The sequence below is a fragment of the Bacillus rossius genome, chromosome 6 (assembly GCF_032445375.1).
Source record: "Bacillus rossius redtenbacheri isolate Brsri chromosome 6, Brsri_v3, whole genome shotgun sequence".
NCBI lineage: Eukaryota > Metazoa > Arthropoda > Insecta > Phasmatodea > Bacillidae > Bacillus > Bacillus rossius.
Genome location: NC_086334.1, coordinates 76144466 through 76169540, shown reverse-complemented (window position 1 = coordinate 76169540; position 25075 = coordinate 76144466).

Genomic DNA, 25075 nt, shown 5'->3' with positions numbered 1-25075 from the left:
CCCTGTGCTGTTAGATGGTGGGTTGTCTGTGCTGGTGTCAGGAGGGTTGTCGGTGACTGCGGCCCTTTGATGTTAGATGGTGTGTTGTCTGTGCTGGTCTTACGAGGGCTGTCTGTGACTGCGGTCCTGTTCTGGTAGATGGTGTGTGGTCTGTTCTGGTGTCAGGTGGGTTGTCGGTGACTGCGGCCCTGTGCTGTGAGATGGTGGGTTGTCTGTGCTGGTTTCAGGAGGGTTTTCTGTGACTGTGGCCCTGTGCTGGTAGATGATGGGTTGTCTGTGCTGGTGTCAGGCGGGTTTTCTGTGACTGCGGCCCTGTGCTGTTAGATGGTGGGTTGTCTGTGCTGGTCTCAGGAGGGTTTTCTGTGACTGTGGCCCTGTGCTGGTAGATGATGGGTTGTCTGTACTGGTGTCAGGCGGGTTTTCTGTGACTGCAGCCCTGTGCTGTTAGATGGTGGGTTGTCTGTGCTGGTCTCAGGAGGGTTTTCTGTGACTGAAAACTGTGCTGTTAGATGGTGGGTTGTCTGTGCTGGTCTCAGGAGGGTTTTCTGTGACTGTGGCCCTGTGCTGTTAGATGGTGGGTTGTCTGTGCTGGTCTCAGGAGGGTTTTCTGTGACTGTGGCCCTGTGCTGGTAGATGATGGGTTGTCTGTACTGGTGTCAGGCGGGTTTTCTGTGACTGCGGCCCTGTGCTGTTAGATGGTGGGTTGTCTGTGCTGGTCTCAGGAGGGTTTTCTGTGACTGTGGCCCTGTGCTGTTAGATGGTGGGTTGTCTGTGCTGGTCTCAGGAGGGTTTTCTGTGACTGTGGCCCTGTGCTAGTAGATGATGGGTTGTCTGTACTGGTGTCAGGCGGGTTTTCTGTGACTGCGGCCCTGTGCTGTTAGATAGTGGGTTGTCTGTGCTGGTCTAAGGAGGGTTTTCTGTGACTGCGGCTCTGTGCTGTTAGATGGTGGGTTGTCTGTGCTGGTGTCAGGTGGGTTTTCTGTGACTGCGGTCCTGTGCTGGTAGATGATGGGTTGTCTGTGCTGGTCTCAGGAGGGTTTTCTGTGACTGTGGCCCTGTCCTGGTAGATGATGGGTTGTCTGTACTGGTGTCAGGCGGGTTTTCTGTGACTGCGGCCCTGTGCTGTTAGATGGTGGGTTGTCTGTGCTGGTCTCAGGAGGGTTGTCGGTGACTGCGGCCCTTTGATGTTAGATGGTGTGTTGTCTGTGCTGGTCTCACGAGGGCTGTCTGTGACTGCGGTCCTGTTCTGGTAGATTTTGTGTGGTCTGTTCTGGTGTCAGGTGGGTTGTCGGTGACTGCGGCCCTGTGCTGTTAGATGGTGTGTTGTCTGTGCTGGTCTCACGAGGGCTGTCTGTGTTGCGGTCCTGTTCTGGTAGATGGTGTGTGGTCTGTTCTGGTGTCAGGTGGGTTGTCGGTGACTGCGGCCCTGTGCCGTTAGATGGTGGGTTTTCTGTGCTGGTCTCAGGAGGGTTTTCTGTGACTGCGGTCCTGTGCTGGTAGATGATGGGTTGTCTGTGCTGGTCTCAGGAGGGTTTTCTGTGACTGTGGCCCTGTGCTGGTAGATGATGGGTTGTCTATGCTGGTGTCAGGCGGGTTTTCTGTGACTGCGGCCCTGTGCTGTTAGATGGTGGGTTGTCTGTGCTGGTCTCAGGAGGGTTTTCTGTGACTGTGGCCCTGTGCTGGTAGATGATGGGTTGTCTGTGCTGGTGTCAGGCGGGTTTTCTGTGACTGCGGCCCTGTGCTGTTAGATGGTGGGTTGTCTGTGCTGGTCTCAGGAGGGTTTTCTGTGACTGTGGCCCTGTGCTGGTAGATGATGGGTTGTCTGTACTGGTGTCAGGCGGGTTTTCTGTGACTGCAGCCCTGTGCTGTTAGATGGTGGGTTGTCTGTGCTGGTCTCAGGAGGGTTTTCTGTGACTGTGGCCCTGTGATGTTAGATGGTGGGTTGTCTGTGCTGGTCTCAGGAGGGTTTTCTGTGACTGTGGCCCTGTGCTGTTAGATGGTGGGTTGTCTGTGCTGGTCTCAGGAGGGTTTTTGAGACTGTGGCCCTGTGCTGGTAGATGATGGGTTGTCTGTACTGGTGTCAGGCGGGTTTTCTGTGACTGCGGCCCTGTGCTGTTAGATGGTGGGTTGTCTGTGCTGGTCTCAGGAGGGTTTTCTGTGACTGTGGCCCTGTTCTGTTAGATGGTGGGTTGTCTGTGCTGGTCTCAGGAGGGTTTTCTGTGACTGTGGCCCTGTGCTAGTAGATGATGGGTTGTCTGTACTGGTGTCAGGCGGGTTTTCTGTGACTGCGGCCCTGTGCTGTTAGATGGTGGGTTGTCTGTGCTGGTCTCAGGAGGGTTTTCTGTGACTGTGGCCCTGTGCTGGTAGATGATGGGTTGTCTGTACTGGTGTCAGGCGGGTTTTCTGTGACTGCGGCCCTGTGCTGTTAGATGGTGGGTTGTCTGTGCTGGTCTCAGGAGGGTTGTCGGTGACTGCGGCCCTTTGATGTTAGATGGTGTGTTGTCCGTGCTGGTCTCACGAGGGCTGTCTGTGACTGCGGTCCTGTTCTGGTAGATGATGGGTTGTCTGTGCTGGTCTCAGGAGGGTTTTCTGTGACTGCGGTCCTGTGCTGGTAGATGAAGGGTTGTCTGTGCTGGTCTCAGGAGGGTTTTCTGTGACTGTGGCCCTGTGCTGGTAGATGATGGGTTGTCTGTACTGGTGTCAGGCGGGTTTTCTGTGACTGCGGCCCTGTGCTGTTAGATGGTGGATTGTCTGTGCTGGTCTCAGGAGGGTTGTCGGTGACTGCGGCTCTGTGCTGTTAGATGGTGGGTTGTCTGTGCTGGTGTCAGGCGGGTTTTCTGTGACTGCGGCCCTGTGCTGTTAGATGGTGTGTTGTCTGTGCTGGTGTCAGGAGGGTTGTCGGTGACTGCGGCCCTTTGATGTTAGATGGTGTGTTGTCTGTGCTGGTCTCACAAGGGCTGTCTGTGACTGCGGTCCTGTTCTGGTAGATGGTGTGTGGTCTGTTCTGGTGTCAGGTGGGTTGTCGGTGACTGCGGCCCTGTGCTGTTAGATGGTGGGTTGTCTGTGCTGGCCTCAAGAGGGTTTTCTGTGACTGCGGTCCTTTGCTGGTAGATGATGGGTTGTCTGTGCTGGTCTCAGGAGGGTTTTCTGTGACTGTGGCCCTGTGCTGGTAGATGATGGGTTGTCTGTACTGGTGTCAGGCGGGTTTTCTGTGACTGCGGTCCTGTGCTGGTAGATGATGGGTTGTCTGTGCTGGTCTCAGGAGGGTTTTCTGTGACTGTGGCCCTGTGCTGGTAGATGATGGGTTGTCTGTACTGGTGTCAGGCGGGTTTTCTGTGACTGCGGCCCTGTGCTGTTAGATGGTGGGTTGTCTGTGCTGGTCTCAGGAGGGTTGTCGGTGACTGCGGCCCTTTGATGTTAGATGGTGTGTTGTCTGTGCTGGTCTCACGAGGGCTGTCTGTGACTGCGGTCCTGTTCTGGTAGATTTTGTGTGGTCTGTTCTGGTGTCAGGTGGGTTGTCGGTGACTGCGGCCCTGTGCTGTTAGATGGTGGGTTGTCTGTGCTGGTCTCACGAGGGCTGTCTGTGACTGCGGTCCTGTTCTGGTAGATGGTGTGTGGTCTGTTCTGGTGTCAGGTGGGTTGTCGGTGACTGCGGCCCTGTGCTGTTAGATGGTGGGTTGTCTGTGCTGGTCTCAAGAGGGTTTTCTGTGACTGCGGTCCTGTGCTGGTAGATGATGGGTTGTCTGTGCTGGTCTCAGGAGGGTTTTCTGTGACTGTGGCCCTGTGCTGGTAGATGATGGGTTGTCTGTACTGGTGTCAGGCGGGTTTTCTGTGACTGCGGTCCTGTGCTGGTAGATGATGGGTTGTCTGTGCTTGTCTCAGGAGGGTTTTCTGTGACTGTGGCCCTGTGCTGGTAGATGATGGGTTGTCTGTACTGGTGTCAGGCGGGTTTTCTGTGACTGCGGCCCTGTGCTGTTAGATGGTGGGTTGTCTGTGCTGGTCTCAGGAGGGTTGTCGGTGACTGCGGCCCTTTGATGTTAGATGGTGTGTTGTCTGTGCTGGTCTCACGAGGGCTGTCTGTGACTGCGGTCCTGTTCTGGTAGATGGTGTGTGGTCTGTTCTGGTGTCAGGTGGGTTGTCGGTGACTGCGGCCCTGTGCTGTTAGATGGTGGGTTTTCTGTGCTGGTCTCAGGAAGGTTTTCTGTGACTGCGGTCCTGTGCTGGTAGATGATGGGTTGTCTGTGCTTGTCTCAGGAGGGTTTTCTGTGACTGTGGCCCTGTGCTGGTAGATGATGGGTTGTCTATGCTGGTGTCAGGCGGGTTTTCTGTGACTGCGGCCCTGTGCTGTTAGATGGTGGGTTGTCTGTGCTGGTCTCAGGAGGGTTTTCTGTGACTGTGGCCCTGTGCTGTTAGATGGTGTGTGGTCTGTTCTGGTGTCAGGTGGGTTGTCGGTGACTGCGGCCCTGTGCTGTTAGATGGTGGGTTGTCTGTGCTGGTCTCAGGAGGGTTTTCTGTGACTGCGGTCCTGTGCTGGTAGATGATGGGTTGTCTGTGCTGGTCTCAGGAGGGTTTTCTGTGACTGTGGCCCTGTGCTGGTAGATGATGGGTTGTCTGTACTGGTGTCAGGCGGGTTTTCTGTGACTGCGGCCCTGTGCTGTTTGATGGTGGGTTGTCTGTGCTGGTCTCAGGAGGGTTGTCGGTGACTGCGGCTCTGTGCTGTTAGATGATGGGTTGTCTGTGCTGGTCTCAGGAGGGTTTTCTGTGACTGTGGCCCTGTGCTGGTAGATGATGGGTTGTCTGTACTGGTGTCAGGCGGGTTTTCTGTGACTGCGGCCCTGTGCTGTTAGATGGTGGGTTGTCTGTGCTGGTCTCAGGAGGGTTGTCGGTGACTGCGGCTCTGTGCTGTTAGATGGTGGGTTGTCTGTGCTGGTGTCAGGCGGGTTTTCTGTGACTGCGGCCCTGTGCTGTTAGATGGTGGGTTGTCTGTGCTGGTGTCAGGAGGGTTGTCGGTGACTGCGGCCCTTTGATGTTAGATGGTGTGTTGTCTGTGCTGGTCTTACGAGGGCTGTCTGTGACTGCGGTCCTGTTCTGGTAGATGGTGTGTGGTCTGTTCTGGTGTCAGGTGGGTTGTCGGTGACTGCGGCCCTGTGCTGTGAGATGGTGGGTTGTCTGTGCTGGTTTCAGGAGGGTTTTCTGTGACTGTGGCCCTGTGCTGGTAGATGATGGGTTGTCTGTGCTGGTGTCAGGCGGGTTTTCTGTGACTGCGGCCCTGTGCTGTTAGATGGTGGGTTGTCTGTGCTGGTCTCAGGAGGGTTTTCTGTGACTGTGGCCCTGTGCTGGTAGATGATGGGTTGTCTGTACTGGTGTCAGGCGGGTTTTCTGTGACTGCAGCCCTGTGCTGTTAGATGGTGGGTTGTCTGTGCTGGTCTCAGGAGGGTTTTCTGTGACTGAAAACTGTGCTGTTAGATGGTGGGTTGTCTGTGCTGGTCTCAGGAGGGTTTTCTGTGACTGTGGACCTGTGCTGTTAGATGGTGGGTTGTCTGTGCTGGTCTCAGGAGGGTTTTCTGTGACTGTGGCCCTGTGCTGGTAGATGATGGGTTGTCTGTACTGGTGTCAGGCGGGTTTTCTGTGACTGCGGCCCTGTGCTGTTAGATGGTGGGTTGTCTGTGCTGGTCTCAGGAGGGTTTTCTGTGACTGTGGCCCTGTGCTGTTAGATGGTGGGTTGTCTGTGCTGGTCTCAGGAGGGTTTTCTGTGACTGTGGCCCTGTGCTAGTAGATGATGGGTTGTCTGTACTGGTGTCAGGCGGGTTTTCTGTGACTGCGGCCCTGTGCTGTTAGATAGTGGGTTGTCTGTGCTGGTCTAAGGAGGGTTTTCTGTGACTGCGGCTCTGTGCTGTTAGATGGTGGGTTGTCTGTGCTGGTGTCAGGTGGGTTGTCGGTGACTGCGGCTCTGTGCTGTTAGATGGTGGGTTGTCTGTGCTGGTGTCAGGCGGGTTTTCTGTGACTGCGGCCCTGTGCTGTTAGATGGTGGGTTGTCTGTGCTGGTGTCAGGAGGGTTGTCGGTGACTGCGGCCTTTTGATGTTCGATGGTGTGTTGTCTGTGCTTGTCTCACGAGGGCTGTCTGTGACTGCGGTCCTGTTCTGGTAGATGGTGTGTGGTCTGTTCTGGTGTCAGGTGGGTTGTCGGTGACTGCGGCCCTGTGTGGTTAGATGGTGGGTTGTCTGTGCTGGTCTCAGGAGGGTTTTCTGTGACTGCGGTCCTGTGCTGGTAGATGATGGGTTGTCTGTGCTGGTCTCAGGAGGGTTTTCTGTGCCTGTGGCCCTGTGCTGGTAGATGATGGGTTGTCTGTACTGGTGTCAGGCGGGTTTTCTGTGACTGCGGCCCTGTGCTGTTAGATGGTGGGTTGTCTGTGCTGGTCTCAGGAGGGTTGTCGGTGACTGCGGCTCTGTGCTGTTAGATGGTGGGTTGTCTGTGCTGGTGTCAGGCGGGTTTTCTGTGACTGCGGCCCTGTGCTGTTAGATGGTGGGTTGTCTGTGCTGGTGTCAGGAGGGTTGTCGGTGACTGCGGCCCTTTGATGTTCGATGGTGTGTTGTCTGTGCTGGTCTCACGAGGGCTGTCTGTGACTATGGTCCTGTTCTGGTAGATGGTGTGTGGTCTGTTCTGGTGTCAGGTGGGTTGTCGGTGACTGCGGCCCTGTGCTGTTAGATGGTGGGTTGTCTGTGCTGGTCTCAGGAGGGTTTTCTGTGACTGCGGTCCTGTGCTGGTAGATGATGGGTTGTCTGTGCTGGTCTCCGGAGGGTTTTCTGTGACTGTGGCCCTGTGCTGGTAGATGATGGGTTGTCTGTACTGGTGTCAGGCGGGTTTTCTGTGACTCCGGCCCTGTGCTGTTAGATGGTGGGTTGTCTGTGCTGGTCTCAGGAGGGTTGACGGTGACTGCGGCTCTGTGCTGTTAGATGGTGGGTTGTCTGTGCTGGTGTCAGGCGGGTTTTCTGTGACTGTGGCCCTGTGCTGTTAGATGATGGGTTGTCTGTGCTGGTCTCAGGAGGGTTTTCTGTGACTGTGGCCCTGTGCTGTTAGATGGTGGGTTGTCTGTGCTGGTCTCAGGAGGGTTTTCTGTGACTGTGGCCCTGTGCTGGTAGATGATGGGTTGTCTGTACTGGTGTCAGGCGGGTTTTCTGTGACTGCAGCCCTGTGCTGTTAGATGGTGGGTTGTCTGTGCTGGTCTCAGGAGGGTTGTCGGTGACTGCGGCCCTTTGATGTTAGATGGTGGGTTGTCTGTGCTGGTCTCAGGAGGGTTTTCTGTGACTGCGGCCCTGTGCTGTTAGATGGTGGGTTGTCTGTGCTGGTCTCAGGAGGGTTGTCGGTGACAGCGGCTCTGTGCTGTTAGATGGTGGGTTGTCTGTGCTGGTGTCAGGTGGGTTGTCGGTGAATGCGGCTCTGTGCTGTTAGATGGTGGGTTGTCTGTGCTGGTGTCAGGCGGGTTTTCTGTGACTGCGGCCCTGTGCTGTTAGATGGTGGGTTGTCTGTGCTGGTGTCAGGTGGGTTGTCGGTGACTGCGGCTCTGTGCTGTTAGATGGTGGGTTGTCTGTGCTGGTGTCAGGCGGGTTTTCTGTGACTGCGGACCTGTGCTGTTAGATGGTGGGTTGTCTGTGCTGGTGTCAGGAGGGTTGTCGGTGACTGCGGCCCTTTGATGTTCGATGGTGTGTTGTCTGTGCTGGTCTCACGAGGGCTGTCTGTGACTGCGGTCCTGTTCTGGTAGATGGTGTGTGGTCTGTTCTGGTGTCAGGTGGGTTGTCGATGACTGCGGCTCTGTGCTGTTTGATGGTGGGTTGTCTGTGCTGGTCTCAGGAGGGTTGTCGGTGACTGCGGCCCTTTGATGTTAGATGGTGGGTTGTCTGTGCTGGTCTCAGGAGGGTTTTCTGTGACTGCGGCCCTGTGCTGTTAGATGGTGTGTTGTCTGTGCTGGTCTCACGAGGGCTGTCTGTGACTGCGGTCCTGTTCTGGTAGATGGTGTGTGGTCTGTTCTGGTGTCAGGTGGGTTGTCGGTGACTGCGGCCCTGTGCTGTTATATGGTGGGTTGTCTGTGCTGGTCTCAGGAGGGTTTTCTGTGACTGCGGTCCTGTGCTGGTAGATGATGGGTTGTCTGTGCTGGTCTCAGGAGGGTTTTCTGTGACTGTGGCCCTGTGCTGGTAGATGATGGGTTGTCTGTACTGGTGTCAGGCGGGTTTTCTGTGACTCCGGCCCTGTGCTGTTAGATGGTGGGTTGTCTGTGCTGGTCTCAGGAGGGTTGTCGGTGACTGCGGCTCTGTGCTGTTAGATGGTGGGTTGTCTGTGCTGGTGTCAGGCGGGTTTTCTGTGACTGTGGCCCTGTGCTGTTAGATGATGGGTTGTCTGTGCTGGTCTCAGGAGGGTTTTCTGTGACTGTGGCCCTGTGCTGTTAGATGGTGGGTTGTCTGTGCTGGTCTCAGGAGGGTTTTCTGTGACTGTGGCCCTGTGCTGGTAGATGATGGGTTGTCTGTACTGGTGTCAGGCGGGTTTTCTGTGACTGCAGCCCTGTGCTGTTAGATGGTAAGTTGTCTGTGCTGGTCTCAGGAGGGTTTTCTGTGACTGTGGCCCTGTGCTGTTAGATGGTGGGTTGTCTGTGCTGGTCTCAGGAGGGTTTTCTGTGACTGTGGCCCTGTGCTGGTAGATGATGGGTTGTCTGTACTGGTGTCAGGCGGGTTTTCTGTGACTGCGGCCCTGTGCTGTTAGATGGTGGGTTGTCTGTGCTGGTCTCAGGAGGGTTTTCTGTGACTGTGGCCCTGTGCTGTTAGATGGTGGGTTGTCTGTGCTGGTTTTAGGAGGGTTTTCTGTGACTGTGGCCCTGTGCTAGTAGATGATGGGTTGTCTGTACTGGTGTCAGGCGGGTTTTCTGTGACTGCGGCCCTGTGCTGTTAGATGGTGGGTTGTCTGTGCTGGTCTCAGGAGGGTTTTCTGTGACTGTGGCCCTGTGCTGTTAGATGGTGGGTTGTCTGTGCTGGTCTCAGGAGGGTTGTCGGTGACTGCGGCTCTGTGCTGTTAGATAGTGGGTTGTCTGTGCTGGTGTCAGGCGGGTTTTCTATGACTGCGTCCCTGTGCTGTTAGATGGTGGGTTGTCTGTGCTGGTCTCAGGAGGGTTGTCGGTGACTGCGGCCCTTTGATGTTAGATGGTGTGTTGTCTGTGCTGGTCTCACGAGGGCTGTCTGTGACTGCGGTCCTGTTCTGGTAGATTGTGTGTGGTCTGTTCTGGTGTCAGGTGGGTTGTCGGTGACTGCGGCCCTGTGCTGTTAGATGGTGGGTTGTCTGTGCTGGTCTCAGGAGGGTTTTCTGTGACTGCGGTCCTGTGCTGGTAGATGATGGGTTGTCTGTGCTGGTCTCAGGAGGGTTTTCTGTGACTGTGGCCCTGTGCTGGTAGATGATGGGTTGTCTGTACTGGTGTCAGGCGGGTTTTCTGTGACTGCGGCCCTGTGCTGTTAGATGGTGGGTTGTCTGTGCTGGTCTCAGGAGGGTTGTCGGTGACTGCGGCTCTGTGCTGTTAGATGGGTTGTCTGTGCTGGTGTCAGGCGGGTTTTCTGTGACTGCGGCCCTGTGCTGTTAGATGGTGGGTTGTCTGTGCTGGTCTCAGGAGGGTTGTCGGTGACTGCGGCCTTTTGATGTTAGATGGTGTGTTGTCTGTGCTGGTCTCACGAGGGCTGTCTGAGACTGCGGTCCTGATCTGGTAGATGGTGTGTGGTCTGTTCTGGTTTCAGGTGGGTTGTCGGTGACTGCGGCCCTGTGCTGTTAGATGGTGGGTTGTCTGTGCTGGTCTCAGGAGGGTTTTCTGTGACTGCGGTCCTGTGCTGGTAGATGATGGGTTGTCTGTGCTGGTCTCAGGAGGGTTTTCTGTGACTGTGGCCCTGTGCTGGTAGATGATGGGTTGTCTGTGCTGGTGTCAGGCGGGTTTTCTGTGACTGCGGCCCTGTGCTGTTAGATGGTGGGTTGTCTGTGCTGGTCTCAGGAGGGTTTTCTGTGACTGTGGCCCTGTGCGGGTAGATGATGGTTTGTCTATGCTGGTGTCAGGCGGGTTTTCTGTGACTGCGGCCCTGTGCTGTTAGATGGTGGGTTGTCTGTGCTGGTCTCAGGAGGGTTTTCTGTGACTGTGGCCCTGTGCTGGTAGATGATGGGTTGTCTGTACTGGTGTCAGGCGGGTTTTCTGTGACTGCAGCCCTGTGCTGTTAGATGGTGGGTTGTCTGTGCTGGTCTCAGGAGGGTTTTCTGTGACTGTGGCCCTGTGCTGTTAGATGGTGGGTTGTCTGTGCTGGTCTCACGAGGGCTGTCTGTGACTGCGGTCCTGTTCTGGTAGATGGTGTGTGGTCTGTTCTGGTGTCAGGTGGGTTGTCGGTGACTGCGGCCCTGTGCTGTTAGATGGTGGGTTGTCTGTGCTGGTCTCAGGAGGGTTTTCTGTGACTGCGGTCCTGTGCTGGTAGATGATGGGTTGTCTGTGCTGGTCTCAGGAGGGTTTTCTGTGACTGTGGCCCTGTGCTGGTAGATGATGGGTTGTCTGTACTGGTGTCAGGCGGGTTTTCTGTGACTGCGGCCCTGTGCTGTTAGATGGTGGGTTGTCTGTGCTGGTCTCAGGAGGGTTGTCGGTGACTGCGGCTCTGTGCTGTTAGATGGTGGGTTGTCTGTGCTGGTGTCAGGCGGGTTTTCTGTGACTGCGGCCCTGTGCTGTTAGATGGTGGGTTGTCTGTGCTGGTCTCAGGAGGGTTGTCGGTGACTGCGGCCCTTTGATGTTAGATGGTGTGTTGTCTGTGCTGGTCTCACGAGGGCTGTCTGTGACTGCGGTCCTGTTCTGGTAGATGGTGTGTGGTCTGTTCTGGTGTCAGGTGGGTTGTCGGTGACTGCGGCCCTGTGCTGTTAGATGGTGGGTTGTCTGTGCTGGTCTCAAGAGGGTTTTCTGTGACTGCGGTCCTGTGCTGGTAGATGATGGGTTGTCTGTGCTGGTCTCAGGAGGGTTTCCTGTGACTGTGGCCCTGTGCTGGTAGATGATGGGTTGTCTGTACTGGTGTCAGGCAGGTTTTCTTTGACTGCGGCCCTGTGCTGTTAGATGGTGGGTTGTCTGTGCTGGTCTCAGGAGGGTTGTCGGTGACTGCGGCTCTGTGCTGTTAGATGGTGGGTTGTCTGTGCTGGTGTCAGGCGGATTTTCTGTGACTGCGGCCCTGTGCTGTTAGATGGTGGGTTGTCTGTGCTGGTCTCAGGAGGGTTGTCGGTGACTGCGGCCCTTTGATGTTAGATGGTGTGTTGTCTGTGCTGGTCTCACGAGGGCTGTCTGTGACTGCGGTCCTGTTCTGGTAGATGGTGTGTGGTCTGTTCTGGTGTCAGGTGGGTTGTCGGTGACTGCGGCCCTGTGAGGTTAGATGGTGGGTAGTCTGTGCTGGTCTCAGGAGGGTTTTCTGTGACTGCGGTCCTGTGCTGGTAGATGATGGGTTGTCTGTGCTGGTCTCAGGAGGGTTTTCTGTGACTGTGGCCCTGTGCTGGTAGATGATGGGTTGTCTGTACTGGTGTCAGGCGGGTTTTCTTTGACTGCGGTCCTGTGCTGGTAAATGATGGGTTGTCTGTGCTGGTCTCAGGAGGGTTTTCTGTGACTGTGGCCCTGTGCTGGTAGATGATGGGTTGTCTGTACTGGTGTCAGGCGGGTTTTCTGTGACTGCGGCCCTGTGCTGTTAGATGGTGGGTTGTCTGTGCTGGTCTCAGGAGGGTTGTCGGTGACTGCGGCCCTTTGATGTTAGATGGTGTGTTGTCTGTGCTGGTCTCACGAGGGCTGTCTGTGACTGCGGTCCTGTTCTGGTAGATTTTGTGTGGTCTGTTCTGGTGTCAGGTGGGTTGTCGGTGACTGCGGCCCTGTGCTGTTATATGGTGGGTTGTCTGTGCTGGTCTCAGGAGGGTTTTCTGTGAATGCGGTCCTGTGCTGGTAGATGATGGGTTGTCTGTGCTGGTCTCAGGAGGGTTTTCTGTGACTGTGGCCCTGTGCTGGTAGATGATGGGTTGTCTGTGCTGGTGTCAGGCGGGTTTTCTGTGACTGCGGCCCTGTGCTGTTAGATGGTGGGTTGTCTGTGCTGGTTTCAGGAGGGTTTTCTGTGACTGTGGCCCTGTGCTGGTAGAATATTGGTTTACTGTACTGGTGTCAGGCGGGTTTTCTGTGACTGCGGCCCTGTGCTGTTAGATGGTGGGTTGTCTGTGTTGGTCTCAGGAGGGTTGTCGGTGACTGCGGCTCTGTGCTGTTAGATGGTGGGTTGTCTGTGCCGGTGTCAGGCGGGTTTTCTGTGACTGCGGCCCTGTGCTGTTAGATGGTGGGTTGTCTGTGCTGGTCTCAGGAGGGTTTTCTGTGACTGTGGCACTGTGCTGGTAGATGATGGGTTGTCTGTACTGGTGTCAGGCGGGTTTTCTGTGACTGGGGCCCTGTGCTGTTAGATGGTGGGTTGTCTGTGCTGGTCTCAGGAGGGTTGTCGGTGACTGCGGCTCTGTGCTGTTAGATGGTGGGTTGTCTGTGCTGGTGTCAGGCGGGTTTTCTGTGACTGCGGCCCTGTGCTGTTAGATCGTGGGTTGTCTGTGCTGGTGTCAGGAGGGTTTTCTGTGACTGCGGTCCTGTGCTGGTAGATGATGGGTTGTCTGTGCTGGTCTCAGGAGGCTTTTCTGTGACTGCGGTCCTGTCCTGGTAGATGATGGGTTGTCTGTGCTGGTCTCAGGAGGGTTTTCTGTGACTGTGGCCCTGTGCTGGTAGATGATGGGTTGTCTGTACTGGTGTCAGGCGGGTTTTCTGTGACTGCGGCCCTGTGCTGTTAGATGGTGGGTTGTCTGTGCTGGTCTCAGGAGGGTTGTCGGTGACTGCGGCCCTTTGATGTTAGATGGTGTGTTGTCTGTGCTGGTCTCACGAGGGCTGTCTGTGACTGCGGTCCTGTTCTGGTAGATGGTGTGTGGTCTGTTCTGGTGTCAGGTGGGTTGTCGGTGACTGCGGCCCTGTGCTGTTAGATGGTGGGTTGTGTGTGCTGGTCTCAGGAGGGTTTTCTGTGACTGCGGTCCTGTGCTGGTAGATGATGGGTTGTCTGTGCTGGTCTCAGGAGGGTTTTCTGTGACTGTGGCCCTGTGCTGGTAGATGATGGGTTGTCTGTGCTGGTGTCAGGCGGGTTTTCTGTGACTGCGGTCCTGTGCTGGTAGATGATGGGTTGTCTGTGCTGATCTCAGGAGCGTTTTCTGTGACTGTGGCCCTGTGCTGGTAGATGATGGGTTGTCTGTACTGGTGTCAGGCGGGTTTTCTGTGACTGCGGCCCTGTGCTGTTAGATGGTGGGTTGTCTGTGCTGGTCTCAGGAGGGTTGTCGGTGACTGCGGCTCTGTGCTGTTAGATGGTGGGTTGTCTGTGCTGGTGTCAGGCGGGTTTTCTGTGACTGCGGCCCTGTGCTGTTAGATGGTGGGTTGTCTGTGCTGGTCTCAGGAGGGTTGTCGGTGACTGCGGCCCTTTGATGTTAGATGGTGTGTTGTCTGTGCTGGTCTCACGAGGGCTGTCTGTGACTGCGGTCCTGTTCTGGTAGAAGGTGTGTGGTCTGTTCTGGTGTCAGGTGGGTTGTCGGTGACTGCGGCCCTGTGCTGTTAGATGGTGGGTTGTCTGTGCTGGTCTCAGGAGGGTTTTCTGTGACTGTGGCCCTGTGCTGGTAGATGATGGGTTGTCTGTACTGGTGTCAGGCGGGTTTTCTGTGACTGCGGACCTGTGCTGTTAGATGGTGGGTTGTCTGTGCTGGTCTCAGGAGGGTTGTCGGTGACTGCGGCTCTGTGCTGTTAGATGGTGGGTTGTCTGTGCTGGTGTCAGGCGGGTTTTCTGTGACTGCGGCCCTGTGCTGTTAGATGGTGGGTTGTCTGTGCTGGTCTCAGGAGGGTTGTCGGTGACTGCGGCCCTTTGATGTTATATGGTGTGTTGTCTGTGCTGGTCTCACGAGGGCTGTCTGTGACTGCGGTCCTGTTCTGGTAGATGGTGTGTGGTCTGTTCTGGTGTCAGGTGGGTTGTCGGTGACTGCGGCCCTGTGCTGTTAGATGGTGGGTTGTCTGTGCTGGTCTCAGGAGGGTTTTCTGTGACTGCGGTCCTGTGCTGGTAGATGATGGGTTGTCTGTGCTGGTCTCAGGAGGGTTTTCTGTGACTGTGGCCCTGTGCTGGTAGATGATGGGTTGTCTGTACTGGTGTCAGGCGGGTTTTCTGTGACTGCGGCCCTGTGCTGTTAGATGGTGGGTTGTCTGTGCTGGTCTCAGTAGGGTTGTCGGTGACTGCGGCCCTTTGATGTTAGATGGTGTGTTGTCTGTGCTGGTCTCACGAGGGCTGTCTGTGACTGCGGTCCTGTTCTGGTAGATGGTGTGTGGTCTGTTCTGGTGTCAGGTGGGTTGTCGGTGACTGCGGCCCTGTGCTGTTAGATGATGGGTTGTCTGTGCTGGTCTCAGGAGGGTTTTCTGTGACTGCGGTCCTGTGCTGGTAGATGATGGGTTGTCTGTGCTGGTCTCAGGAGGGTTTTCTGTGACTGTGGCCCTGTGCTGGTAGATGATGGGTTGTCTGTGCTGGTGTCAGGTGGGTTTTCTGTGACTGCGGCCCTGTGCTGTTAGATGGTGGGTTGTCTGTGCTGGTCTCAGGAGGGTTTTCTGTGACTGTGGCCCTGTGCTGGTAGATGATGGGTTGTCTGTACTGGTGTCAGGCGGGTTTTCTGTGACTGCGGCCCTGTGCTGTTAGATGGTGGGTTGTCTGTGCTGGTCTCAGGAGGGTTGTCGGTGACTGCGGCCCTGTGCTGTTAGATGATGGGTTGTCTGTGCTGGTGTCAGGCGGGTTTTCTGTGACTGCGGCCCTGTGCTGGTAGATGATGGGTTGTCTGTGCTGGTCTCAGGAGGGTTGTCGGTGACTGCGGCCCTGTGCTGTTAGATGATGGGTTGTCTGTGCTGGTGTCAGGAGGGTTGTCGGTGACTGCGGCCCTGTGCTGTTAGATGATGGGTTGTCTGTGCTGGTGTCAGGAGGGTTGTCGGTGACTGCGGCCCTGTGCTGTTAGATGATGGGTTGTCTGTGCTGGTCTCAGGAGGGTTTTCTGTGACTGCGGCCCTGTGCTGTTAGATGGTGTGTTGTCTGTACTGGTCTCAGGAGGGTTGTCGGTGACTGCGGCCCTGTGCTGTTAGATGATGGGTTGTCTGTGCTGGTCTCAGGAGGGTTGTCGGTGACTGCGGCCCTGTGCTGTTAGATGATGGGTTGTCTGTGCTGGTGTCAGGCGGGTTTTCTGTGACTGCGGCCCTGTGCTGGTAGATGATGCGTTGTCTGTGCTGGTCTTAGGAGGGTTTTCTGTGACTGTGGCCCTGTGCTGGTAGATGATGGGTTGTCTGTGCTGGTGTCAGGCGGGTTTTCTGTGACTGCGGCCCTGTGCTGTTAGATGGTGGGTTGTCTGTGCTGGTCTCAGGAGGGTTGTCGGTGACTGCGGCTCTGTGCTTTTAGTTGGTGGGTTGTCTGTGCTGGTGTCAGGCGGGTTTTCTGTGACTGCGGCCCTGTGCTGTTAGATGGTGGGTTGTCTGTGCTGGTCTCAGGAGGGTTTTCTGTGACTGTGGCCCTGTGCTGGTAGATGATGGGTTGTCTGTACTGGTGTCAGGCGGGTTGTCGGTGACTGCGGCCCTGTGCTGTTAGATGGTGGGTTGTCTGTGCTGGTGTCAGGAGGGTTATCGGTGAATGCGGCCCTGTGCTGTTAGATGGTGGGTTGTCTGTGCTGGTCTCAGGAGGGTTGTCGGTGACTGCGGCCCTGTGCTGTTAGATGGTGGGTTGTCTGTGCTGGTTTCAGGAGGGTTGTCGGTGACTGCGGCCCTGTGCTGTTAGATGATGGGTTGTCTGTGCTGGTGTCAGGCGGGTTGTCTGTGACTGCGGCCCTGTGCTGTTAGATGGTGTGTTGTCTGTGCTGGTCTCAGGAGGGTTGTCGGTGACTGCGGCCCTGTGCTGTTAGATTATGGGTTGTCTGTGCTGGTGTCAGGCGGGTTTTCTGTGACTGCGGCCCTGTGCTGTTAGATGGTGGGTTGTCTGTGCTGGTCTCAGGCGGGTTTTCTGTGACTGCGGCCCTGTGCTGTTAGATGGTGTGTTGTCTGTGCTGGTCTCAGGAGGGTTGTCGGTGACTGCAGCCCTGTGCTGGTAGATGATGGGTTGTCTGTACTGGTGTCAGGCGGGTTTTCTGTGCCTGCGGCCCTGTGCTGTTAGATGATGGGTTGTCTGTGCTGGTCTCAGGAGGGTTGTCGGTGACTGCGGCCCTGTGCTGTTAGATGATGGGTTGTCTGTGCTGGTGTCAGGCGGGTTTTCTGTGACTGCGGCCCTGTGCTGTTAGATGGTGTGTTGTCTGTGCTGGTCTCAGGAGGGTTGTCGGTGACTGCGGCCCTGTGCTGTTAGATGATGGGTTGTCTGTGCTGGTGTCAGGCGGGTTTTCTGTGACTGCGGCCCTGTGCTGTTAGATGGTGGGTTGTCTGTGCTGGTCTCAGGAGGGTTGTCGGTGACTGCGGCCCTGTGCTGGTAGATGATGGGTTGTCTGTACTGGTGTCAGGCGGGTTTTCTGTGACTGCGGCCCTGTGCTGTTAGATGATGGGTTGTCTGTGCTGGTCTCAGGAGGGTTTTCTGTGACTATGGCCCTGTGCTGTTAGATGATGGGTTGTCTGTGCTGGTGTCAGGCGGGTTTTCTGTGACTGCGGCCCTGTGCTGTTAGATGGTGGGTTGTCTGTGCTGGTCTCAGGAGGGTTGTCGGTGACTGCGGCCCTTTGATGTTAGATGGTGTGTTGTCTGTGCTGGTCTCACGAGGGCTGTCTGTGACTGCGGTCCTGTTCTGGTAGATGGTGTGTGGTCTGTTCTGGTGTCAGGTGGGTTGTCGGTGACTGCGGCCCTGTGCTGTTAGATGGTGGGTTGTGTGTGCTGGTCTCAGGAGGGTTTTCTGTGACTGCGGTCCTGTGCTGGTAGATGATGGGTTGTCTGTGCTGGTCTCAGGAGGGTTTTCTGTGACTGTGGCCCTGTGCTGGTAGATGATGGGTTGTCTGTGCTGGTGTCAGGCGGGTTTTCTGTGACTGCGGTCCTGTGCTGGTAGATGATGGGTTGTCTGTGCTGATCTCAGGAGCGTTTTCTGTGACTGTGGCCCTGTGCTGGTAGATGATGGGTTGTCTGTACTGGTGTCAGGCGGGTTTTCTGTGACTGCGGCCCTGTGCTGTTAGATGGTGGGTTGTCTGTGCTGGTCTCAGGAGGGTTGTCGGTGACTGCGGCTCTGTGCTGTTAGATGGTGGGTTGTCTGTGCTGGTGTCAGGCGGGTTTTCTGTGACTGCGGCCCTGTGCTGTTAGATGGTGGGTTGTCTGTGCTGGTCTCAGGAGGGTTGTCGGTGACTGCGGCCCTTTGATGTTAGATGGTGTGTTGTCTGTGCTGGTCTCACGAGGGCTGTCTGTGACTGCGGTCCTGTTCTGGTAGAAGGTGTGTGGTCTGTTCTGGTGTCAGGTGGGTTGTCGGTGACTGCGGCCCTGTGCTGTTAGATGGTGGGTTGTCTGTGCTGGTCTCAGGAGGGTTTTCTGTGACTGTGGCCCTGTGCTGGTAGATGATGGGTTGTCTGTACTGGTGTCAGGCGGGTTTTCTGTGACTGCGGACCTGTGCTGTTAGATGGTGGGTTGTCTGTGCTGGTCTCAGGAGGGTTGTCGGTGACTGCGGCTCTGTGCTGTTAGATGGTGGGTTGTCTGTGCTGGTGTCAGGCGGGTTTTCTGTGACTGCGGCCCTGTGCTGTTAGATGGTGGGTTGTCTGTGCTGGTCTCAGGAGGGTTGTCGGTGACTGCGGCCCTTTGATGTTATATGGTGTGTTGTCTGTGCTGGTCTCACGAGGGCTGTCTGTGACTGCGGTCCTGTTCTGGTAGATGGTGTGTGGTCTGTTCTGGTGTCAGGTGGGTTGTCGGTGACTGCGGCCCTGTGCTGTTAGATGGTGGGTTGTCTGTGCTGGTCTCAGGAGGGTTTTCTGTGACTGCGGTCCTGTGCTGGTAGATGATGGGTTGTCTGTGCTGGTCTCAGGAGGGTTTTCTGTGACTGTGGCCCTGTGCTGGTAGATGATGGGTTGTCTGTACTGGTGTCAGGCGGGTTTTCTGTGACTGCGGCCCTGTGCTGTTAGATGGTGGGTTGTCTGTGCTGGTCTCAGGAGGGTTTTCTGTGACTGTGGCACTGTGCTGGTAGATGATGGGTTGTCTGTACTGGTGTCAGGCGGGTTTTCTGTGACTGGGGCCCTGTGCTGTTAGATGGTGGGTTGTCTGTGCTGGTCTCAGGAGGGTTGTCGGTGACTGCGGCTCTGTGCTGTTAGATGGTGGGTTGTCTGTGCTGGTGTCAGGCGGGTTTTTTGTGACTGCGGCCCTGTGCTGTTAGATCGTGGGTTGTCTGTGCTGGTGTCAGGAGGGTTTTCTGTGACTGCGGTCCTGTGCTGGTAGATGATGGGTTGTCTGTGCTGGTCTCAGGAGGCTTTTCTGTGACTGCGGTCCTGTCCTGGTAGATGATGGGTTGTCTGTGCTGGTCTCAGGAGGGTTTTCTGTGACTGTGGCCCTGTGCTGGTAGATGATGGGTTGTCTGTACTGGTGTCAGGCGGGTTTTCTGTGACTGCGGCCCTGTGCTGTTAGATGGTGGGTTGTCTGTGCTGGTCTCAGGAGGGTTGTCGGTGACTGCGGCCCTTTGATGTTAGATGGTGTGTTGTCTGTGCTGGTCTCACGAGGGCTGTCTGTGACTGCGGTCCTGTTCTGGTAGATGGTGTGTGGTCTGTTCTGGTGTCAGGTGGGTTGTCGGTGACTGCGGCCCTGTGCTGTTAGATGGTGGGTTGTGTGTGCTGGTCTCAGGAGGGTTTTCTGTGACTGCGGTCCTGTGCTGGTAGATGATGGGTTGTCTGTGCTGGTCTCAGGAGGGTTTTCTGTGACTGTGGCCCTGTGCTGGTAGATGATGGGTTGTCTGTGCTGGTGTCAGGCGGGTTTTCTGTGACTGCGGTCCTGTGCTGGTAGATGATGGGTTGTCTGTGCTGATCTCAGGAGCGTTTTCTGTGACTGTGGCCCTGTGCTGGTAGATGATGGGTTGTCTGTACTGGTGTCAGGCGGGTTTTCTGTGACTGCGGCCCTGTGCTGTTAGATGGTGGGTTGTCTGTGCTGGTCTCAGGAGGGTTGTCGGTGACTGCGGCTCTGTGCTGTTAGATGGTGGGTTGTCTGTGCTGGTGTCAGGCGGGTTTTCTGTGACTGCGGCCCTGTGCTGTTAGATGGTGGGTTGTCTGTGCTGGTCTCAGGAGGGTTGTCGGTGACTGCGGCCCTTTGATGTTAGATGGTGTGTTGTCTGTGCTGGTCTCACGAGGGCTGTCTGTGACTGCGGTCCTGTTCTGGTAGAAGGTGTGTGGTCTGTTCTGGTGTCAGGTGGGTTGTCGGTGACTGCGGCCCTGTGCTGTTAGATGGTGGGTTGTCTGTGCTGGTCTCAGGAGGGTTTTCTGTGACTGTGGCCCTGTGCTGGTAGATGATGGGTTGTCTGTACTGGTGTCAGGCGGGTTTTCTGTGACTGCGGACCTGTGCTGTTAGATGGTGGGTTGTCTGTGCTGGTCTCAGGAGGGTTGTCGGTGACTGCGGCTCTGTGCTGTTAGATGGTGGGTTGTCTGTGCTGGTGTCAGGCGGGTTTTCTGTGACTGCGGCCCTGTGCTGTTAGATGGTGGGTTGTCTGTGCTGGTCTCAGGAGGGTTGTCGGTGACTGCGGCCCTTTGATGTTATATGGTGTGTTGTCTGTGCTGGTCTCACGAGGGCTGTCTGTGACTGCGGTCCTGTTCTGGTAGATGGTGTGTGGTCTGTTCTGGTGTCAGGTGGGTTGTCGGTGACTGCGGCCCTGTGCTGTTAGATGGTGGGTTGTCTGTGCTGGTCTCAGGAGGGTTTTCTGTGACTGCGGTCCTGTGCTGGTAGATGATGGGTTGTCTGTGCTGGTCTCAGGAGGGTTTTCTGTGACTGTGGCCCTGTGCTGGTAGATGATGGGTTGTCTGTACTGGTGTCAGGCGGGTTTTCTGTGACTGCGGCCCTGTGCTGTTAGATGGTGGGTTGTCTGTGCTGGTCTCAGTAGGGTTGTCGGTGACTGCGGCCCTTTGATGTTAGATGGTGTGTTGTCTGTGCTGGTCTCACGAGGGCTGTCTGTGACTGCGGTCCTGTTCTGGTAGATGGTGTGTGGTCTGTTCTGGTGTCAGGTGGGTTGTCGGTGACTGCGGCCCTGTGCTGTTAGATGATGGGTTGTCTGTGCTGGTCTCAGGAGGGTTTTCTGTGACTGCGGTCCTGTGCTGGTAGATGATGGGTTGTCTGTGCTGGTCTCAGGAGGGTTTTCTGTGACTGTGGCCCTGTGCTGGTAGATGATGGGTTGTCTGTGCTGGTGTCAGGCGGGTTTTCTGTGACTGCGGCCCTGTGCTGTTAGATGGTGGGTTGTCTGTGCTGGTCTCAGGAGGGTTTTCTGTGACTGTGGCCCTGTGCTGGTAGATGATGGGTTGTCTGTACTGGTGTCAGGCGGGTTTTCTGTGACTGCGGCCCTGTGCTGTTAGATGGTGGGTTGTCTGTGCTGGTCTCAGGAGGGTTGTCGGTGACTGCGGCCCTGTGCTGTTAGATGATGGGTTGTCTGTGCTGGTGTCAGGCGGGTTTTCTGTGACTGCGGCCCTGTGCTGGTAGATGATGGGTTGTCTGTGCTGGTCTCAGGAGGGTTGTCGGTGACTGCGGCCCTGTGCTGTTAGATGATGGGTTGTCTGTGCTGGTGTCAGGAGGGTTGTCGGTGACTGCGGCCCTGTGCTGTTAGATGATGGGTTGTCTGTGCTGGTGTCAGGAGGGTTGTCGGTGACTGCGGCCCTGTGCTGTTAGATGATGGGTTGTCTGTGCTGGTCTCAGGAGGGTTTTCTGTGACTGCGGCCCTGTGCTGTTAGATGGTGTGTTGTCTGTACTGGTCTCAGGAGGGTTGTCGGTGACTGCGGCCCTGTGCTGTTAGATGATGGGTTGTCTGTGCTGGTCTCAGGAGGGTTGTCGGTGACTGCGGCCCTGTGCTGTTAGATGATGGGTTGTCTGTGCTGGTGTCAGGCGGGTTTTCTGTGACTGCGGCCCTGTGCTGGTAGATGATGCGTTGTCTGTGCTGGTCTTAGGAGGGTTTTCTGTGACTGTGGCCCTGTGCTGGTAGATGATGGGTTGTCTGTGCTGGTGTCAGGCGGGTTTTCTGTGACTGCGGCCCTGTGCTGTTAGATGGTGGGTTGTCTGTGCTGGTCTCAGGAGGGTTGTCGGTGACTGCGGCTCTGTGCTTTTAGTTGGTGGGTTGTCTGTGCTGGTGTCAGGCGGGTTTTCTGTGACTGCGGCCCTGTGCTGTTAGATGGTGGGTTGTCTGTGCTGGTCTCAGGAGGGTTTTCTGTGACTGTGGCCCTGTGCTGGTAGATGATGGGTTGTCTGTACTGGTGTCAGGCGGGTTGTCGGTGACTGCGGCCCTGTGCTGTTAGATGGTGGGTTGTCTGTGCTGGTGTCAGGAGGGTTATCGGTGAATGCGGCCCTGTGCTGTTAGATGGTGGGTTGTCTGTGCTGGTCTCAGGAGGGTTGTCGGTGACTGCGGCCCTGTGCTGTTAGATGGTGGGTTGTCTGTGCTGGTTTCAGGAGGGTTGTCGGTGACTGCGGCCCTGTGCTGTTAGATGATGGGTTGTCTGTGCTGGTGTCAGGCGGGTTGTCTGTGACTGCGGCCCTGTGCTGTTAGATGGTGTGTTGTCTGTGCTGGTCTCAGGAGGGTTGTCGGTGACTGCGGCCCTGTGCTGTTAGATTATGGGTTGTCTGTGCTGGTGTCAGGCGGGTTTTCTGTGACTGCGGCCCTGTGCTGTTAGATGGTGGGTTGTCTGTGCTGGTCTCAGGCGGGTTTTCTGTGACTGCGGCCCTGTGCTGTTAGATGGTGTGTTGTCTGTGCTGGTCTCAGGAGGGTTGTCGGTGACTGCAGCCCTGTGCTGGTAGATGATGGGTTGTCTGTACTGGTGTCAGGCGGGTTTTCTGTGCCTGCGGCCCTGTGCTGTTAGATGATGGGTTGTCTGTGCTGGTCTCAGGAGGGTTGTCGGTGACTGCGGCCCTGTGCTGTTAGATGATGGGTTGTCTGTGCTGGTGTCAGGCGGGTTTTCTGTGACTGCGGCCCTGTGCTGTTAGATGGTGTGTTGTCTGTGCTGGTCTCAGGAGGGTTGTCGGTGACTGCGGCCCTGTGCTGTTAGATGATGGGTTGTCTGTGCTGGTGTCAGGCGGGTTTTCTGTGACTGCGGCCCTGTGCTGTTAGATGGTGGGTTGTCTGTGCTGGTCTCAGGAGGGTTGTCGGTGACTGCGGCCCTGTGCTGGTAGATGATGGGTTGTCTGTACTGGTGTCAGGCGGGTTTTCTGTGACTGCGGCCCTGTGCTGTTAGATGATGGGTTGTCTGTGCTGGTCTCAGGAGGGTTTTCTGTGACTATGGCCCTGTGCTGTTAGATGATGGGTTGTCTGTGCTGGTGTCAGGCGGGTTTTCTGTGACTGCGGCCCTGTGCTGTTAGATGGTGGGTTGTCTGTGCTGGTCTCAGGAGGGTTGTCGGTGACTGCGGCCCTGTGCTGTTAGATGATGGGTTGTCTGTGCTGGTCTCAGGAGGGTTGTCGGTGACTGCGGCCCTGTGCTGTTAGATGATGGGTTGTCTGTGCTGGTGTCAGGCGGGTTTTCTGTGACTGCGGCCCTGTGCTGTTAGATGGTGGGTTGTCTGTGCTGGTGTCAGGAGGGTTTTCTGTGACTATGGCCCTGTGCTGTTAGATAATGGGTTGTCTGTGCTGGTGTCAGGCGGGTTTTCTGTGACTGCGGCCCTGTGCTGTTAGATGGTGGTTTGTCTGTGCTGGTCTCAGGCGGGTTTTCTGTGACTGCGGCCCTGTGCTGTTAGATGGTGGGTTGTCTGTGCTGGTCTCAGGAGGGTTGTCGGTGACTGCGGCCCTGTGCTGTTAGATGATGGGTTGTCTGTACTGGTGTCAGGCGGGTTTTCTGTGACTGCGGCCCTGTGCTGTTAGATGGTGGGTGTTCTGTGCTGGTCTCAGGAGGGATGTCGGTGACTGCGGCTCTGTGCTGTTAGATGATGGGTTGTCTGTGCTGGTGTCAGGCGGGTTTTCTGTGACTGCGGCCCTGTGCTGTTAGATGGTGGGTTGTCTGTGCTGGTGTCAGGCGGGTTTTCTGTGACTGCGGCCCTGTGCTGTTAGATGGTGGGTTGTCTGTGCTGGTCTCAGGAGGGTTGTCGGTGACTGCGGCCCTGTGCTGTTAGATGGTGGGTTGTCTGTGCTGGTCTCAGGAGGGTTTTCTGTGACTGTGGCCCTGTGCTGGTAGATGATGGTTTGTCTGTACTGGTGTCAGGCGGGTTGTCGGTGACTGCGGCCCTGTGCTGTTAGATGGTGGGTTGTCTGTGCTGGTGTCAGGAGTGTTATCGGTGACTGCGGCCCTGTGCTGTTAGATGGTGGGTTGTCTGTGCTGGTGTCAGGAGGGTTGTCGGTGACTGCGGCCCTGTGCTGTTAGATGGTGGGTTGTCTGTGCTGGTGTCAGGCGGGTTGTCGGTGACTGCGGCCCTGTGCTGTTAGATGGTGGGTTGTCTGTGCTGGTGTCAGGAGGGTTGTCGGTGACTGCGGCCCTGTGCTTTAGATGGTGGGTTGTCTGTGCTGGTGTCAGGAGGTTTATCGGTGACTGCGGCCCTGTGCTGTTAGATGATGGGTTATCTGTGCTGGTGTCAGGAGGGTTGTCGGTGACTGTGGCCCTGTGCTGGTAGATGATGGGTTGTCTGTACTGGTGTCAGGCGGGTTGTCGGTGACTTCGGCCCTGTGCTGATAGATGATTGGTTGTCTGTGCTGGTGTCAGGAGGTTTATCGGTGACTGCGGCCCTGTGCTGTTAGATGATGGGTTGTCTGTGCTGGTGTCAGGAGGGTTGTCGGTGACTGCGGCCCTGTGCTGTTAGATGATGGGTTGTCTGTGCTGGTGTCAGGCGGGTTGTCTGTGACTGCGGCCCTGTGCTGTTAGATGGTGGGTTGTCTGTGCTGGTGTCAGGAGGGTTGTCGGTGACTGCGGCCCTGTGCTGTTAGATGGTGGGTTGTCTGTGCTGGTCTCAGGAGGGTTTTCTGTGACTGTGGCCCTGTGCTGGTAGATGATGGGTTGTCTGTACTGGTGTCAGGCGGGTTGTCGGTGACTGCGGCCCTGTGCTGTTAGATGGTGGGTTGTCTGTGCTGGTGTCAGGAGGGTTATCGGTGACTGCGGCCCTGTGCTGTTAGATGATGGGTTGTCTGTGCTGGTGTCAGGAGGGTTGTCGGTGACTGCGGCCCTGTGCTGTTAGATGATGGGTTGTCTGTGCTGGTGTCAGGCGGGTTGTCTGTGACTGCGGCCCTGTGCTGTTAGATGGTGGGTTGTCTGTGCTGGTGTCAGGAGGGTTGTCGGTGACTGCGGCCCTGTGCTGTTAGATGATGGGTTGTTTGTGCTGGTGTCAGGCGGGTTGTCTGTGACTGCGGCCCTGTGCTGTTAGATGGTGGGTTGTCTGTGCTGGTCTCAGGAGGGTTGTCGGTGACTGCGGGCCTGTGCTGTTAGATGATGGGTTGTCTGTGCTGGTGTCAGGCGGGTTGTCTGTGACTGCGGCCATGTGCTGTTAGATGGTGTGTTGTCTGTGCTGGTTTCAGGAGGGTTGTCGGTGACTGCGGCCCTGTGCTGGTAGATGATGGGTTGTCTGTGCTGGTGTCAGGCGGGTTGTCGGTGACTGCGGCCCTGTGCTGGTAGATGATGGGTTGTCTGTACTGGTGTCAGGCGGGTTGTCGGTGACTGCGGCCCTGTGCTGGTAGATGATGGGTTGTCTGTACTGGTGTCAGGCGGGTTGTCGGTGACTGCGGCACTGTGCTGTTAGATGGTGGGTTGTCTGTGCTGGTGTCAGGAGGGTTGTCGGTGACTGCGGCCCTGTGCTGGTAGATGATGGGTTGTCTGTACTGGTGTCAGGCGGGTTGTCGGTGACTGCGGCCCTGTGCTGTTAGATGGTGGGTTGTCTGTGCTGG